A 20,076-nucleotide genomic window follows, 5' to 3' on the forward strand; every position below is an offset into this window, starting at 1 on the left:
GACAATGCTTTAAGCTTTGTACACACATTTGACAAAAGTACAGTCATTTGAAACGTCAGATGAACAGGTATTGCCATATAGGATGACAATCATTATAAAAAATGTAGCGAGACTAGGTTAAATGATGTCAAGCAACCAATATCACGTGTTCTGCCTGATCAAAGTGGCAGATCAATTCAGACCACTATAGGGCATATATTCTGCATTTGGTCAGTGTGGACCTTACTAGCTTAGAAGCTTATCAGTCACATACCTCAGCTGCACACCTTCCCTGATTATGTTTTGTTCACTAATTGCAGTTCATAAGGGTAAGCAAACAGTTTTTTTGTTTTGTTTTCAATATAATACATCCACTGCAATGACAGTTCCTAAGCACTGCTGTATGATATACTGGGGAGACTTGAGAATTTTACACAATTGACATTTCTTTCAGACAAAGGCAAGTAGGATAACTGTATGGGCAATAGAGTATAGAAGCAAGTTTTTATTGAAGGTTACGCCAGACTGTAATTCTGCTTTAAGCAATCCTACACCTGACAGAGATTAAACTTTCATACTTGCTCAATTCTGACCTACCTGGCCCCAGGAAATTCCCTTTGCTTGCCATTTGGCATGAAGAGTGCTGATAATTCCTCTGTCTGGCACCATGCACAGAGACTGGCTTCTTCATTGCAGTGAACACAGAGGCCCAGTGCACACCAAAAACCTCGAGCAGATCTGCAAAACGCTAGAGGTTTGTGAAGCAGATTTTCAGAGCGATTCTAGGTGTTTACAGAGATTTTCTTAACATGGCTAGCGTTTTCTGAAGAGTTTTTTTGTATAGCAGATGTCATATATATTGTTACACTAAAGCTGTTACTGAACAGCTTCTGTAACAAAACGCCTGGAAAACCGCTCTGATCTAGCATTTTTCAGAGCGGTTTTCCATTCTCCTATACTTTAACATTGAGGCAGGGCTGCAGCCCCTCAGTTTGCGTTTGTGGGAAAAACGAGCCGCTCTGGTGTGCACCATCCCATTCACTTTCAGTGGCCAATCGGTTTCCCCCTGCAAGCGTTTTAAAAAACGCTCCAGAACCGCTCTGGTGTGCACCAGCCCATACAGAGTATATGTTGTCTGGGTGACTGTATTCCTCAGCATGCAGTAGAATGGGAACCTTTTACTTTCTGCATTGGAATGGTACATTTAGAGTATAATTTTCAGTAAGCATCATTAATAAACTTGATGGCAGCAGCTCATTGCGTCATGTCTTTCTTTGAAGTCCTGCTTCAATTAGCTGGATTAGAGGGAACTCTGCTGTAATGTAAATGGACCGTTGTTTCTTCTGCTTTATTTAATATCTGAAGCTGGGACTTTAGCCTGGAAATGTTGCTCCATTTTGCCTGCAGCTAGTTAAAGGTTTGAGTGCATGAAATAGTCTATCTGATGTATAATTAAAGGGAAGCACTTCAAATCAAGTTGAAACGTTTTCCTGATCCGTACTGCCGGTGTGAGCTGGAGCCTTGAGGAGAGATATAAATCGGTGGCATCAGGGTTTGTAAATTATAATCACCTTTTAATATAGTTACCGGTATACATTATAGAGAACCTGTCACAGATCGGCTTACTTAGTCTTATATCTGGGACAAATGTCTGTCATAGGGCACCTTCTGAACCATAGACTGTCATTGCTACAGGCTGCAGTCTTATCAGAGAGGTTCAGTCTGTACCTGCACACTCATGCAATTTACAGAGCAGGATGTTGCAATCAGGGTTGCCAAACCATCCCTTTACATACTGACACATCTAATGTATGCAGGTTCTGGGGCTACTTACTCAAAATCAGTGCTTAAACTGTATCCACCGACTGCATTTGCATAAACCAGCATCAACGCAGAATAATTTACATCTCATTGACCATCTCTATTAGTGACACGGCTACACATCAGGCTTTATACTTACAGCATAGATGTTATTTCGTATATATGAGATTCCTGTGTACACATCATATATACAGTCACAATCAGATGTGTATATCTGACTTTAAAAATACGGGGACTGCTTTATTGAAGCAGCACAAGTACGGTAACTAATTTTGATTGGTTTATTTCATTTTTGTGGACTAAGCACAGCTTTTACTGTATATATAAATTATTTATGATGACTATTATCTGAGAAATAGAACATTTTATCATATTCTCTATTTTAATTACAGTTTAAATTCATTAGGAGTCGGAGCATTTTTTCCCGACTCAGAGTCCAGGCACCCAAAATTGCCCCGACTCCACGACTCCGACTCCACAGCCCTGGAAGAATGTCCCATAGCGTATGGGCACCTTCAGTCTCTGCTTTCTCTTTGTTATCACAACTTGTTAAAAATCACCCTCTCCTCTCCTTTTTTTTTTTATTTTTTTTTTTTTTTGGATACCAGCTCAGGTATGCACACACTTGCGCAGAAGCAAAATCTATCCCATTCTAGACCTGCACTCAGTCTCTCATGCTCTACATTCTTTCCTCTCATATCGCTTCACTGGTCCTGACACTACAGCTATACATTACCACAGATCTTTCACATCAGTCCTGGACGCTTTCGCCCCTTTTACCAATGCCCACCCACATAGAGTTGGCTGCCAACCCTGGCCAAAGTCACACAATTCCTGAAAAGGAGTTTTAGAGTAGCTGAGTGGTATTGGGTAGATTCCACACTAAGTCGGTAGAAACAAACTTTGCTTTATTCAATCACGTACATGACAGGCTAAAATCCATCACCACATGCTGACATGTTTCGGACGTTACACGTCCTTAATCATAGCATAGGTGCAAGTGAACAGGGATGACCCTTAAATAGAAAGGCGCCACACCCAAAGTCACATGTTCACAGACCCCATCCACAAAGAGGTGTATACATTAGAAAACTGAGAAACAACCTCAATTATATAATCAAATAGATAAAAACATATAGTACACAGTAAAAATTGAAATACATATGATTATACATGGCACAATATTACGCAGCAACAGGCAAATAATCATCACAAAAAAAATAACATAAACAGACAGTTATTATTGTTATTATTATATTGCACTGGTTATAGTCAAGGACAGTAAATCCACATTAGATAACCGAATTCAGGTCCCATCTGGCATTAAGGCCTCTTGGTGAGCGTGTCCCTAGTTTAAAGATCCAATATGCCTCTCGAGTGAGGAGTCGTTTGTACACGTCCCCTCCTCTCACTGGCTTATGGACATGCTCAATACCCTGGAATGAAAAAGAGGACATATCGCCCAGATTGACAGATCTAAAGTGTTTGGCTACATTTGATACTTCCATGGCCCACCCGGCACCCCTATAATGTTCACCTATTCGCTGCCTAGTACACCCGACATACTGTAATTGGCATGAGGAACATGAGATAAGGTAAACCACGGATTTAGTATCGCAATTAATGTATTGCTTCATAGAAAAATATTTTCGTTAGAAAAGGATACAACAGAACGAGTAGGTCTATGAACAACATAGTAGTTGCAGGTCGAAAAATTGCACCTATAAGAACCTAAGGTGGTTAACCAACATGGACGTTGAGAACCGGTTGAAAACAGACTAGGGGACAGAATACTTCCCAATGTGGGGGCCCTCCTGCTAGCAAATCTAAGGCTCCCTGCACACTGCAAATCCGTTTTCCGATTCCGTTTCCGATTCCGTTTCCGATTTTCCTTGAATACATTCAACAGAAAAACGGATCAAAAAACACAGCATGCAGTTAAGATTAAAAATCTGAATCGGAATCGGATGTAAAAACAGATTAAAAAGCGGAATCGGAATCTGAAATGCATGCAGTGTGCAAGAGGCCTAACTCCCGGTTTGAGGATAACGTTAAGAACGGCATCGGCCTGTAATACAGGCAGATATTTTTTCACAATCTGTGTGACCTGTCTAAATTCCTGGCTATAGGTAGTCACAAAAACTGTTAACCACCTTAGGTTCTTATAGGTGCAATTTTTCGACCTGCAACTACTGTGTTGTTCATAGACCTACACGTTCTGTTGTATCCTTTTCTAACGGAAATATTTTTTCTATGAAGCAATACATTAATTGCGATACTAAATCCGTGGTTTACCTTATCGCATGTTCCTCATGCCAATTACAGTATGTCGGGTGTACCACCCGACATCTTAGGCAGCGAATAGGTGAACATTATAGGGGTGCTGGGTGGGTGACCATGGAAGTATCAAATGTAGCCAAACATTTTAGATCTGTCCATCTGGGCGATATGTCCTCTTTTTCATTCCAGGGTATTGAGCGTGTCCATAAGCCAGTGAGAGGAGGGGACGTGTACAAACGACTCCTCACTCGAGAGGCATATTGGATCTTTAAACTAGGGACATGCTCACCGAGAGGCCTTAATGCCAGATGGGACCTGAATTCGGTTATCTAATGTGGATTTACTGTCCTTGACTGTAACCAGTGCAATATCATAATAACAATAATAACTGTCATTTTTTTTGTGATGATTATTTGCCTGTTGCTGCGTAATATTGTGCCATGTATAATCATATGTATTTACATTTTTACTGTGTACTATATGTTTTTATCTATTTGATTATATAATTGAGGTTGTTTCTCAGTTTTTTAATGTATACACCTCATTGTGGATGGGGTCTGTGAACATGTGACTTTAAGGACGTGTAACGTCCGAAACATGTCAGCATGTGGTGATGGATTTTAGCCTGTCATGTACGTGATTGAATAAAGCAAAGTTTGTTTCTACCGACTTAGTGCGGAATCTACTCTCTACTGTATTGGACTTGGGGTTCGAGCAGCCCGTTTTTCCTGCACTGTTGGTAGATGGAGTTGTGAGCGGAGTTCCACCTACATCACAAATGAGTGGTATTGTAGAGAAAGCAACACTAAGGAGCACTTCCTGTTTAAAAAAAATGTTCTTAGTTCACTCTCATCTGCAATTCCTATTTCTCTTCTCTTATATCTTTTGAGTACCACAATCCAAAGAGAGTGTTTAGTATAAGGGGCCTTGCTCCTACTTGGATATGTTCCTATCTCTTTAGAAGATCTTTTTACAATCTCTTATTTAGGTTAAAGTGGACCTGAACCGTTGCATCGGACAAAAGAAAAGCAGATAGAAATGCACCCTGTATGTATTTAGAAGGTTTAGCATGTCTAATCCCCCCCTCATCTGTGACTAATCACAACTGTAATTTAATCTATCAGTTGACAGCCTCGGCAGAGCAGCTAATTTGTAAACACAGTATGTTAACCCTATGTCTGCTTTCATGAAAGTAGGAAGTAGATACACTGCAGATTTATTGCAGGATTTGTATCAACTGTAACAAAGAAATGCTTTTCTTTAAAGAGGATCTGTAACATAAAAAGATCCCCTGGGGGGTACTCACCTCGGGTGGGGGAAGCCTCCGGATCCTAATGAGGCTTCCCACGCCGTCCTCCATCCGTCAGGGGTCTCGCTGCAGCCCTCCGTGGAGTCCGGGCAGCGGTGACGTCATTATTTACCTTCCTGGCTCCAGCGCAGGCGCTCTGACGGCTGTCGGCTCCGAACTACACGGAAATACCCGATCGCCGTCGGGTCTGCTCTACTGCGCAGGCGCAAGTTTCCGGCGCCTGCGCAGTAGAGCGGACCCGACTGAGATCGGGTATTTCCGTGTAGTTCGGAACGGAAAGCCTCCACAGCGCCCCCCGCTGGAGCCAGCAAAGGTAAATATTAAACTAACAGTCGGCACAGTCGCCGGCTGTTCGGAGGGCTGCGGAGAGACCCCCGTGGGACAGAGGACGGCGTGGGAAGCCTCATTAGGATCCGGAGGCTTCCCCCACCCGAGGTGAGTACCCCCCAGGGGATCTTTTTAATGTTACAGAGTCTCTTTAAGGATTATCATGCTGTTGCTTCTCTTAGAGCAGAGAGGAAATTCTGAGTTCAGGTCCACGTTAATATCTTCTCCATGCCTGCTATCTGCCCGTCTACCTCAGGACTTTGTCCTTGTTTTTTTACTTTCTTTTAATTTATATGCATGGTCTTGATGACTTAATAAATTAGGTTTACAATACCACTTGCATGCTGATGACACACAGCTGGTGCAGGCTTAAGATCATGGGCTGAAAGGTGCTTTCAGTCCATGATCTTAAGCCTCGTACACACATTTGATTGATGTTGGCTAAGGTGGCCAATAACGTCCATCTCAGCTGATAATCGTGTGTGTTCAGTGGGCCCCCTACAGCAACCCTTAACCTGCAAGTGATCCACCGGCAGATGCACTCACCCTATCAACCAACGATTCCCTTGAAGACGCCACTTCCCTGCCTGCCGTGTGACATTACACACTAGAATAGCAACACAGCGTGCAATCGGCTACACAGCTGGGAAAAAAAATGCGAGAGTGCGAAGGGTTACTGATTTTTGCTAATTTTCTGGCCACACCTCCTTCAGCACCTCCCTTTCCTTAATAACTTATTTAATGTCCTAACTAGAAGCGATGTGCCTGGATATGTTTTTTTTCTTGCTACTGACCCCTGTGGCCAGGGTTTTAATCCAGTGAACTCTCCCCTTCCCCTGTCTGTGTTTTTGTCAGCATGCACACAGCTTATGCTGGTGTATGTGCATGATGCGCATGGATACATTATGTTAGCGCATCTTACCAATCACACAAAGGAGCTATCTGTCCCAGGAGAGGATGGCAGGATGTGTGCTCCTAATCCCTAGATAGGTTTGATGCAATGAATGTTTGCATGCCTGCACTATGCATGTTACAGGGCTGGCGTTAGGACACCTAGGTTGACCTGGGTACTTCTGCGCAGTGTAGGTGACTAAGCAAAATAATGCATTCTTCTGTGAACTAAGACCCCGGCTTTTAACTTAGCTGTAGGGATAACAGTGGTGCCTGGATGAGTGAATCTGTGAATGCATTTGTTTGAACATTTGCATGCGAGAGTGCGAAGGGTTACTGAATTTTGGCTACACAGCTGACTTGCGTCTGTGCAGCCTGGCCCAGCGATGTCACCCAAGGGGAATGGGCCCCAATCCCCGATGGGGAACTTTGCACAAAAGAGTGTATGCACCTTTAAAGAGTCTGAAGCGGGAGTAATGTGGAGGCTGCCATATTTATTTCCTTTTACAATACCATTTGCCTGGCTGTCCTGCTGATCATTCAGCATTAGCAGTGTCTGAATCACACACCTGAAACGAGCATGCAGCTAATCTTGTCAGAAACCTCTGCTCTGCATGCTTGTTCAGGGTCTGAGAGACAGAGGATCAGCAGGACAGCCAGGCAGATCGGCAGTGTTTGAGGAGTGTGGAGAGGCTGCAGGATGACTGGTTGTGAGGGACTGGACACCAGTGATTTGCTGTAACTGCATATTTCTATTTTTATGTCGTGAAAATGAAACGTTTTTGCCCTATAATTTGAAATACATGTATTTTTCATTATTGATTTTTGTATGACATGCAGTTATAAATAATGAATGTGAGCTGGAGCTGAAGGCATGGAATTATGGTTCAGCATTCTCCTTTGCTGGTACACCTGATGGCCGGGTCAGCTATTCTGCTGTCACCGTAGGGCAGCACTTGTTCCAGGCCTGTCTGTTCACCACCCTCTGCATGACTCACAATGCTGTATAGTCTTTTCATCCAGCTCCTAAGTGAATTGAGCTATAGGTTTCACTTGTAATGACCCTGCAGCTATCACATCATGTAACTAATTACTTCTAAGTACACACACTTTAGATTGCTAAAACCAAGCTAATAACAATAGCCCTCATTTTACAATCTGTCTACTTCACACATCCAATGTGTGTAAAAGGTGTTATAACCACAGACAACATTTCAACCTTTTCATTAGGCTCAGCTTAATCTTCTCACCAGCTGGAGAATGTCAGGGATCTTGCATTTATTAATGGGTCCTATTAGGTGGCAATATTTTTGCGACCTTTGCCTGTTCTAGTACTGCGAGGGTTGCTGGAAGGTCAGTGTATTATGAAAGAACTGATAACAAGAGCGTTTATGTGATTGCTTCTGGGTGGTACAGGTCTACAGGTTTATGGATGGGCTGAAATGATAAAAATCGTGTTTGACAACGCCGGAAATGTGTTCTCTGCCTGGCCGCATGTGTTACTGTAATACAATAGTGATTGGCTAGAAAAATTGAAAGGATACCCGAAGTGACATAAGATAGACGTGTATGTAAAGTGCAAAGCACACAAATAACTATGCTGTTTCTTTTTTTTTCTCTACCTGAAACAGTTAAATATCAGGTATGTAAGTGGCTGACTCAGTCCTGACTCAGACAGGAAGTTACTACAGTGTGACCCTCACTGATAAGAAATTGCAACTATAAAACACATTCCTAACAGAAAATGGCTGCTGAGAGCAAGAAAGAGATAAAAAGGGGAATTTCTTATCCGTGAGGGTCACACTGTAGTCACTTCCTGTCTGAGTCAGCCACTTACATACCTGATATTTACCTCTTTCAGGCAGAGAAAGGAAAAAAGCAATACAGCATAGTTATTTGTGTGCTAGGCACTGTACATACCCATGTCTATCTCATCATGTCACATGTCAGTTTGGGTATCCTTTAAGGTGGCCATACATCAGGAGACTTGGTGGCCGATCAACCATCCAATTTGATTATTATAATCGAATTGGATGAAAATTGGTGCAGCCAAGTGCATGCCCGATCGACAGAGCGACCAATTTCGTGACGGAAATTGAACGCATGGTCGATTGCGCATGCTCCAAGATGTCGGGCCAAAGTTGGTTGGTCGGGTGTACGGCGGCGGATTTCGGAACGAGCGAGGAGACAACGAAACCCCTGCCGCTGCAATGTATAAATGTGCCCCCCCCCCCCCCCGTGTGTATTTACACGTTACCTGTCCTGTTGCAGCCTCCGCGTTGTGTCCGTAACCTATGCTATGCGCCATCAGACGCTATGCGCCAGTAGCGTGTACGGAGAGCCACACGGAGGTTACGGACACCGCGCGGAGGCTGCTACAAACAGGTGGGGGCAGCGGCGTTGCGGGCTCAGCAGATTCCCTGAATATTTCATGCTGAAATCGGATGGGAATCGGCCTGTAGTGTATGGGCAGAATCAACTAAATGACAAATTTATCTGTAATCAGATTCGATTAGAGATAAATTTGTCTCTTTGTCGAATCTGCCCATAATCGTTAGGCCTTCAATTCACTTGTCTCTCCTAAGTTTTCTTCCTATGTGATATTTTCACACCTTATCAATAAAATGCCTTTTAAAGTATCCCTGTAGGGAGAAAAGTGCCCCAAATGTGTACTTACCTTAGTAGAGGGAAGCCTCTGGTTCCTCCTTTGTGGACTGAGGTCAGCGGCACTGGGCAGGTGCAGACTGCTTGCGCACTAGTATGGAGACGTCCTGCACTGTACTGCTCATTCACATACCGGGGCATGGCCGCAAACATTTGAGTGCCCCAGTGCTGGATCGATGGTCGAGAGCAGGATGTGGAAAAGCCTCTGGGGGATCCAGAAGATGCCCTATACAGAGGTAAGTATCTTCATTTGGGACATGTGGATGTTATAGATTTACTTTAAAGAGGAACTCCAGTGAAAATAATGTAATAAAAAAAGTGCTTCATTTATACAATAATTATGTATAAATGATTAAGTCAGTGTTTGCCCATTGTAAAATCTTTCCTCTCCCTGATTTACATTCTGACATTTATCACATGGTGACATTTTTACTGCTGGCAGGTGATGTCACTGGAAGTAGCTGCTGCTGCTTGCTTTTTTAGCAGTTGGAAACAGCTGTAAACAGCTATTTCCCACAATGCAATGAGGTTCGCAGACAGGAAACTGCCAGGACCATGGTCCTCACAGTTTCCAGTAGAAGGGGTTTTACCACAATATCAGCCATACAGCGCCCCCTGATGATCCGATTGTGAAAAGGAATAGATTTCTCATGTAAAAGGAGGTATCAGCTACTGATTGGGATGAAGTTCAATTCTTGGTCGGAGTTTCTCTTTAAGCCACCAGCAAGCAAGAAAATGCTCAGAACAAGACTTGTTTGCCTACTTTTTTTGTACTTTCTTCAATTGCAAGGTGCTGACATTTATTTTAAACAGAAAATGAATAATTATCTACTGATACTTTTTCAATCTTCTGTTATCACTGCACTTTTGATTGCAACTGAATCTTACTAAAGACAGCTTCATTAGGTACACTGGACCTATACAGAGTAGGGTCCCAGTTATGTAGAACTCAACTAACCAGAAGTCTCAACCAAACAGCACAAATTTCCAGCAATACTCAGTGGTGAAGGCCAACTTATTAGGCTGTTTGTGAGCTCTGCTGTGCTTAAACACCGGGTTCAACCGCTCCTCCAATGTTAATATACTTTGAATTACTATATTTTAACATTTAAAATGCAGTTCATGGTGGGTATATAAAGTGGGGTATAGTACTGTATAAGCTAGGCCTATTGTTAGAGAACCTGTAACAAAAAAAAAGTTCTACTGGTGGGTACTCACCTCGGAAGGGCGAAGCCTCAGGGTCCCAATGAGGCTTCCTCCACTCCTGTAGCTGCAGGGAATCCAGCGCTTGCTCCCCCGAAGTGTCCCAGGAATCCTCCCTAGACAAGCCTGACAAGCGCTGATTTATTCACCTTTCCTGGCTCCAGCGGGGGTGCTGTTGCGGCTCTCCACATGGAGATAGGCAAAAATAGCCGATCTCTGTCGGGTCCGCAGGCCTGGGCAGGTGCAGGAGACTTGCGCCTGCGCCGTATAGCGGCCTGACAGAGATCGGCTATTTCCACCTATCTCCGAGCGGAGAGCCAATACTGCGCCTGCGCTGGAGCCGGGAAGGTAAATATTTACATCCCCGCTGTTCGGGGAGCTTTATCGCCGCCGCCGTGGGGCCGAGGAGGATGGGGGAAGCCTTAATAGGATCCGGAGGCTTCTCTCACCCGAGATAAGTACCCCCACAGGGGAGGGGTTTTTTTGTTACAGGTTTTCTTTAACATTGTGTCTCGAGCAACCAGAAAACCCACTTATCTGGCATAAACCAATCCACGTTGGTACCGGATAACAGACTCTACTATATCCCTAAATGGGGGGGGGGATCCCACACATACAATAACTATGGACAGTAGTGCTTCATGTTCCTAAAAAGATGCTGTAGTAAAAGCATCTTTTTGTAGTAAATTAAGCTTCAGGAATCAAATCTCAGCTGTTGTGAAACATCCCTTCTTTCACCTAAGGAATATTGCAAGGATTAAACACCTAATTCCTTCAGCGGATCTTCCAACCCTAGATCATGCCTTCGTCACATCAAGGTTAGACTACTGCAACGTCCTCTACAAAGGCCTGCATAAGAAAGACTTCCGCCGCCTGCAATCAGTACAGAATGCTGCCGCAAGGCTGTTAACGAGCCAACCCCGCCATTGCCACATAACACCAACCCTGAGCTCACTCCACTGGCTACCGATAAAATGGAGAATTCTGTTTAAGATTGGCTTACTGACATTCAAATCCTTGCACAATCTGGGCCCTGGATACCTGAAGGACTTGTTGCAACTACATCACACCCCCCACAATCTTAGATCAAAAGGACGTAACACCTTGGTCACCACCAGAGTCCACCTCAAAACCTTTGGAGACAGAGCCTTTTGTCATGCTGCCCCTACACTTTGGAACTCCCTGCCACACCCAATCAGGACAGCTCCATCCCTGAAAGAATTTAAGTCTCTAAACTGAAAACCTACCTCTTCAGTCTGGCATTCATGAACATCTGACTATCTCCTCTGTAACACAACCCAGCCTGCAACCCTGTATTAATCTGAGACACAGCTATGCGCTTTGAGTCCTATGGGAGAAAAGCGCTTTACAAATGTTATTGTATTGTATTGTATTATTGTATTGTTGCTACTTGAGTTGTCTCAGTTGTCTTGAGTCAGTGTAGGGTCCTCAGATTGAGCACCAGCGCTAAAGTATTTCACTAAAGCTCAGGTCTGATGCTGCAAGGAAGTGACTCTGTAAGGCCGGGAAATGCACACAACTTAATCTGCACTCTCTTATAAGGTTCCAACAAAAAACGTATGCGCTTAGGATCAGACAAACAGAATTACATGCGTGGTTCGCGGTCCACTATTGCTGTGTAAACAATATATCACCAAAATGTTCAAAAAAGGTCCGTGCTCAATCACATAGATTAAAGTTCAAAGAAAGTCTCACGCCCTTATTCAAGTCCTCAGCAGGCACTCCAAGCCAGGATCTGGACTAGACCATCCGCTTCAATCCACATAAGCCATGTATTCACGTCACATGTAAAAAAACACAAATAAAACACACATAGGCCTAGTGCACACCAGAGCGGTTCAGCTGCGTTTTGCGATACGCTTGCGGCTGCGGATCCGCTAGGGTAATGTATTTCAATGGGCTGGTGCACACCAGAACGGGAGGCGTTTTGCAGAAACGCATACTCCCGGGGTGAGGCATTTTTTGGATTGTGGATGCGTTTCTGCCTCAATGTTAAGTATAGGAAAAACGCAAACCGCTCTGAAAAACGCCTGTTCAGAGCGGTTTTGCCGGCGTTTTTGTTACAGAAGCTGTTCAGTAACAGCTTTACTGTAACAATATATGGAATCTACTACACCAAAACCGCTACACAAAACCGCAAAACGCTAGCTGAAACGCTACAGAAAAAGAAGAAAAAGCGTTTCAAAATCTGCTAGCATTTTGCGGATCTGCTAGCGGTTTTTGGTGTGCACCAGGCCATATAGTGCGTCACTGATGGATTGATACAGTTCCAACACCTCTCCGCAGTGCTTTTCCTCCACCTCACACTACACCATCTGTGCTGGGACACCCCCCCCCCGCCCCCAAAGTGCCCGCACTCACCCAAATGCCCTCCAAAGTATCCGGAGGTTGGAATTAGAGCTTTTGGGGGTTGGGACCATCAATACACTGATCAATCCACTCCTGCTTCCTGATAATCACTTGGCTCCTCAGTAACACTAGGACTTAAAACAGGCTGACATAGTGTAAAAACGTCAGGTTTTAATAGATAAAAAAGATATTGCACTCACAAACATTAGCTTCAGACAAGCATGTCAAGTACAGAGATAGTCCCCAGGTGACTGTCCCGACTGCTGCCGTCTCAGATGCTCGCTGAACGCTGCTCTGTATACTTCCGTGTATTCTCAATCTCTCCTTGCTGGTCGCGTGTGCCGTGGCTCCGCCCAATGCATTTCGTCAGGAACTGACTCATCAGGGGCTGATGGCACACGCAAAACCAGCGTCTAAAAAGGTGCCCGCCCCTCCCACTCTGCTCAGCAGAAAAAACGTCCCCCAAAGGTTTAAAAACCGCTCTCTTCAGCGGCTAGCAGAGAGGAAAGTTACCTTACAACCCGATGCCTCCACTAATAAATGAACATACTACACTAATGTTCCCACCCCAGTAGGGACTTCGCGTATCCTCAATTCAAAAGGATCTTTATTGCAGCTGCAGACCCCACGCCTCTCAGCGGATCCTTACGCTTATTCCTCGTGTTACCATTCCTGTCCCAATCTGAACCCCACACACGTACAATCAAAGTTGTTACATATAAAAAAATAATATAATAAAACAAAAATAAAAATAGTAAAAACATGAAAATGAGTAAAATGCAAAAATCTACTATTCCAAAGGTTATTAAAGAACCAATTTATATCCAATAAAATGCCACTGTTCTAGGTATTACTAATAAAGCAATTTAAATCTAATTCCACATTAAATCCTTTTGGACTTAAGGAGTCTAATTCATAAATCCAATGCGTCTCTTTTTTTGACAGTTCCCTTGCTTTGACAGTTCCCATCCTGGGCGAAGTTTCTCCACCCCACAAAAATAAATTTGATCGGGATCGCACTGATGTTCTTTTTTAAAATGCAGTGAAACGCTATGCGACTCAAAGCCCTTTTTTATATTTAAGACGTGTTCGCCAATCCGTTCTTTCAGAGTTCTGGTGGTGCGGCCCACATACTGTAGGCCGCATGTACACCAGATTACATAGACCACATAGGATGTGGCGCACGTTATAAAACTTTTTATGTCAAAAGACCGACCACTTACATTTGATACAATTTTCTGCATTTTTTTGCTATTAGCCTCATTGCAACATTTACACCCCCTACACGGGAAAAACCCCTTCTCTTGCCAACCCCCTAATCGAGGCTGCACAGGTGGAGCCACACAACTTGGGGCCAGTTGATTTCTTAAATTTTCCGCTTTCCTGTATATGAAGGAGGGCCAGGGGGCAGTACATCCTTCAGGATATGATCCCCTTGTAGGACATCCCAATGTTTTTTAAAAATACGTTCTATTAGTTTATATTGAGAGGAAAACCCAGAAAAAAAGGAAAAAGGGCTGATCTCATTCATACGTACCTCTTCTTGCGGTTGGACTAGTCTGTCCCGATCTACATTAGCAACTTCATACTGTACTCCTTCTAACCAATCAGGATTATACCCCTTTTCCACAAAATTCTCTTTCAGTAAATTGGACTGTAAGTAATAATCCGCTATATTAGAACAATTCCTTCTCACCCTTGTAAACTGGCCCTTCGGGACCCCTCTTAACCAACTAGGATGGTGACAGCTGGACGTCTCTATGTATCCATTACGGTCGGTGGGTTTGAAAAAACATTTGGTACTAAACCCAGTCCCAGCTCTAGCAATCTCCAGATCCAAAAAATGTATACTCACCTTACTCAATTCGAAAGTCAGCTGGATATTGGATCTTAAGCCATTGACTTCTGCCATAAACTTCCTGAATCCCTCCTCATCTCCTTTCCAGAAGATGAGGAGGTCATCTATGTACCTCCTCCACAGTACCATGTCCTCCCCCCCCCCCCCCCCCAAGGGCAATGGCCTCCTCCTCCCATAGTGCCATATACAAATTTGCCAGGGAGAGGGCAAAGGCCGCTCCCATGGTGCATCCGTATATCTGTTTGTAATAACTACCACTATGCCAAAAATAATTTCTCCTGAGAGCTAAATCCAGAAGGTCCATCACAAAGTTGATCTCTCCCGTGGGGACTTCGCTCCCAAGTGAAAAAGACCTAGCCGCTTCAATTCCCTCTTCATGCGGGATGTTGGTATATAAAGAACCAACATCCGCCGTGGCCAAGATAATATCACCCTCCACACACATGGAATTGAGAACCTGCAAAACATCCTTGGTGTCTGTCAAAACTCTAGGTAAATTTTTAATTAAAGGCTGTAGAAAGCTGTCCACAAATTGACCCAACCTATGGGTAATGGACCCCATCCCGCTCAAAATGGGTCAGCCCGGAGGATCTGAAAGACTCTTATGGATTTTGGGCAATTGGTACATTATAGGCACCCTGGGTGCAGAAGGCACCAAAAAATCACTCTCTTTTTTAGTTAAAAAGCCTGCTAACAGGCCTTCATCTATCAGGAGGGACAATTCTCTCTTATATAAGGTAGTAGGGTCCCCAGGAAGTTTTTCATAGGTTTGTTCATCTGAAATCAATCTGTTCAGTTCCGTCAAATATTGTTCCTTCTTCAGAATAACAACCCCACCCCCCCTTATCTGCGGAACGTACTACCAGATCTTTTCCTTTAAGCAACCCTTCTACTGTTTCATGGACATTTTCAAATCTCCCCGGCTTGATCTTTCTCAGGTCATCTAGAACCCTTTCCTTGAAGATCTCCACAGTATTCCTATTTGAAGAATCAACCGGATTAAATGTGGATGCATTTTTAAAGCGCGAGGCTGTTCCTCCACTATTAGCTCTATTATTAGGGCCTTCTTTCTGTAGAAAATATTTCTTCACATTAAAGAGACTCCGTAACAAAAATTGCATCCTGTTTTTTATCATCCTACAAGTTCCAAAAGCAATTCTAATGTGTTCTGGCTTACTGCAGCACGTTCTACTATCACCATCTCTGTAATAAATCAACTTATCTCTCTCTTGTCAGACTTGTCAGGCCTGTGTCTGGAAGGCTGCCAAGTTCTTCAGTGTTGTGGTTCTGTGATGCATCTCCCCCCTCCAGGCCCCTCTCTGCACACTGCCTGTGTATTATTTAGATTAGTGCAGCTTCACTCTGCTCTATTATCTTTTACAAGCTGGATAAATCCTCCTCTGAGCTGGCTGGGCTTTCACATACTGAGGAATTACATACAGGCAGAGCTGTCTGCACTCTGCAGGAAGAAACAGCCTGACACTTCAGTGGAAGATAGCTGCAGGGGGAAAGAAACACACAAATGATCTCTTGAGATTCAAAAGGAAGGTTGTATACAGCCTGCTTGTGTATGGATGTATTTTCTATGTGTGGACATACTGTACATCAATCTACTTCCTGTTTTGGTGGCCATTTTGTTTGTTTATAAACAAACTTTTAAAAACTGTTTTTAACCACTTTTAATGTGGCGAGGAGCGGCGAAATTGTGACAGAGGGGAATAGGAGATGTCCCCTAATGCACTGGTATGTTTACTTTTGTGCGATTTTAACAATACAGATTCTCTTTAAGTTGTCTAGTGTATTTCTGTACATCTATAAAAACCTCAAACTTATTTGCATTCTTTTTAGGTGCAAACTTCAACCCATGATCTAGCAGTTTCATTTCAGTTTTACTCAGTTCTACACCACTAAGGTTGAGTACTCCAGCCCCTACCACTCCTGTTGGCAGGCTTTTTAACTAAAAAAGAGAGTGATTTTTTTGGTGCCTTCTGCACCCAGGGTGCCTATAATGTACCAATTGCTCAAAATCCATAAGTCTTTCAGATCCTCCGGGCCGACCCATTTTGAGCGGGATGGGGTCCATTACCCATAGGTTGGGTCAATTTGTGGACAGCTTTCTCCAGCCTTTGAATAAAAATTTACCTAGAGTTTTGACAGACACCAAGGATGTTTTGCAGGTTCTCAATTCCATGTGTGTGGAGGGTGATATTATCTTGGCCACGGCGGATGTTGGTTCTTTATATACCAACATCCCGCATGAAGAGGGGATTGAAGCGGCTAGGTCTTTTCTTTCACTTGGGAGCGAAGTCCCCACGGGAGAGATCAACTTTGTGATGGACCTCCTGGATTTTGCTCTCAGGAGAAATTATTTTTGGCATAGTGGTAGTTATTACAAACAGATACGGATGCGCCATGGGAGCGGCCTTTGCCCCCTCCCTGGCAAATTTGTATATGGCACTATGGGAGGAGGAGGCCATTGCCCTTGGGGGGAAGGACCTGGTACTGTGGAGGAGGTACATAGATGACCTCATCTTCTGGAAAGGAGATGAGGAGGGATTCAGGAAGTTTATGGCAGAAGTCAATGGCTTAAGATCCAATATCCAGCTGACTTTCGAATTGAGTAAGGTGAGTATACATTTTTTGGATCTGGAGATTGCTAGAGCTGGGACTGGGTTTAGTACCAAATGTTTTTTCAAACCCACCGACCGTAATGGATACATAGAGACGTCCAGCTGTCACCATCCTAGTTGGTTAAGAGGGGTCCCGAAGGGCCAGTTTACAAGGGTGAGAAGGAATTGTTCTAATATAGCGGATTATTACTTACAGTCCAATTTATTGAAAGAGAATTTTGTGGAAAAGGGGTATAATCCTGATTGGTTAGAAGGAGTACAGTATGAAGTTGCTAATGTAGATCGGGACAGACTAGTCCAACCGCAAGAAGAGGTACGTATGAATGAGATCAGCCCTTTTTCCTTTTTTTCTGGGTTTTCCTCTCAATATAAACTGATAGAACGTATTTTTAAAAAACATTGGGATGTCCTACAAGGGGATCACATCCTGAAGGATGTACTGCCCCCTGGCCCTCCTTCATATACAGGAAAGCGGAAAATTTAAGAAATCAACTGGCCCCAAGTTGTGTGGCGCCACCTGTGCAGCCTCGATTAGGGGGTTGGCAAGAGAAGGGTTTTTTCCCGTGTAGGGGGTGTAAATGTTGCAATGAGGCTAATAGCAATAAAATGCAGAAAATTGTATCAAATGTAAGTGGTCGGTCTTTTGACATAAAAAGTTTTATAACGTGCGCCACATCCTATGTGGTCTATGTAATCTGGTGTACATGCGGCCTACAGTATGTGGGCCGCACCACCAGAACTCTGAAAGAACGGATTGGCGAACACGTCTTAAATATAAAAAAGGGCTTTGAGTCGCATAGCGTTTCACTGCATTTTAAAAAAGAACATCAGTGCGATCCCGATCAAATGTACTTTTGTGGGGTGGAGAAACTTCGCCCAGGATGGAGAGGTTCAAATAGAGTAAGAGAACTGTCAAAAAAAGAGACGCGTTGGATTTATGAATTAGACGCCTTAAGTCCAAAAGGATTAAATGTGGAATTAGATTTAAATTGCTTTATTAGTAATACCTAGAACAGTGGCATTTTATTAGATATAAATTGGTTCTTTAATAACCTTTGGAATAGTAGATTTTTGCATTTTACTCATTTTCATGTTTTTACTATTTTTATTTTTATTATATTTTATTATATTATTTTTTTATATGTAACAACTTTGATTGTACGTGTGTGGGGTTCAGATTGGGACAGGAATGGTAATACGAGGAATAAGCGTAAGGATCTGCTGAGAGACGTGGGGTCTGCAGCTGCAATAAAGATCCTTTTGAATTGAGGATACGCGAAGTCCCTACTGGGGTGGGGACATTAGTGTAGTATGTTCATGTATTAGTGGAGGCATCGGGTTGTAAGGTAACTTTCCTCTCTGCTAGCCGCTGAAGAGAGCGGTTTTTAAACCTTTGGGGGACGTTTTTTTCTGCCTGAGCAGAGTGGGAGGGGCGGGCACCTTTTTAGACGCTGGTTTTGCGTGTTCCGTCAGCCCCTGATGAGTCAGTTCCTGACGAAATGCATTGGGCGGAGCCACGGCACACGCGACCAGCAAGGAGAGATTGAGAGTACACGGAAGTATACAGAGCAGCGTTCAGCGAGCATCTGAGAAGGCAGCAGTCGGGACAGTCACCTGGGGACTATCTCTGTACTTGACATGCTTGTCTGAAGCTAATGTTTGTGAGTGCAATATCTTTTTTATCTATTAACACCTGACGTTTTTACACTATGTCAGCCTGTTTTAAGTCCTAGTGTTACTGAGGAGCCAAGTGATTATCAGGAAGCAGGAGTGGATTGATCAGTGTATTGATGGTCCCAACCCCAAAAGCTCTAATTCCAACCTCCGGATACTTTGGAGGGCATTTGGGTGAGTGTGGGCACTTTGGGGGGGGGGGGGGGGGGGGGTGTCCCAGCACAGATGGTGTAGTGTGAGGTGGAGGAAAAGCACTGCGGAGAGGTGTTGGAAACTGTATCAATCCATCAGTGACGCACTATATGTGTGTTTTATTTGTGTTTTTTTTACATGTGACGTGAATACATGGCTTATGTGGATTGAAGCGGATGGTCTAGTCCAGATCCTGGCTTGGAGTGCTGCTGAGGACTTGAATAAGGGCGTGAGACTTTCTTTGATCTTTAATCTATGTGATTGAGTGCTGACCTTTTTTGAACACTCTCTTATAAGGGCCCGTTTCCACTTGTGCGGTGTGAATTAGTCGCAGAAAACGCAAAACGACTTTGCACGCTGGTATGCGAATTTTACCGCAAATTTTACCCTGAATTCGGGGGTGTTTTCGCATATCTTAGTAAGTATGCAATTTTAACCATGTCAGTGCCTGTGTGGCTTTTACATGATTTATGCGAAAACGCCAGCGAATTTGTGGTAAAATTCGCATACGAAAACATTAAATACATTGTATGCGAATCGCATAGCGGTATGCAAATTATGCAGGGTCTACCGTGCAGATTTTTTCTGCATAGAAAAATGCTCTGAAATCCTGACAAGTGGAAACAGGCCCATCCACTTGTATTGTCTATGTGAATCTGCATGCAGAAAACGCATGCAGATTCGCTCTAGTGGAAACAGGCCCTAAATTGAAGTCTTTTTAGATAGCAGAACATACGGAACCACTAATAATATAGGTGTTTTATAAAGTCCTTCCCTGCCACATAAAGTTCTTTGTTCTCCTGGCTATATGTAAAGTCATGCTGGGTGTCTCTAGATTACAAATGTACACAGTCCTGTAATCTCTGGTGTTTTGTTCC

General features: G+C 43.6%; 1 protein-coding gene across 3 annotated transcripts in view; it reads left to right on the forward strand.

Annotated features, from left to right (window-relative positions):
- The window catches only part of PPP2R3A (protein phosphatase 2 regulatory subunit B''alpha), a 350,126-nt gene that overhangs the window by 59,651 nt on the left and 270,399 nt on the right, over positions 1–20,076 (forward strand). The gene's annotated exons all lie outside the window — the stretch shown is intronic.

The sequence above is a fragment of the Hyperolius riggenbachi genome, chromosome 4 (genome assembly GCF_040937935.1).
Source record: "Hyperolius riggenbachi isolate aHypRig1 chromosome 4, aHypRig1.pri, whole genome shotgun sequence".
Classification (NCBI taxonomy): domain Eukaryota; kingdom Metazoa; phylum Chordata; class Amphibia; order Anura; family Hyperoliidae; genus Hyperolius; species Hyperolius riggenbachi.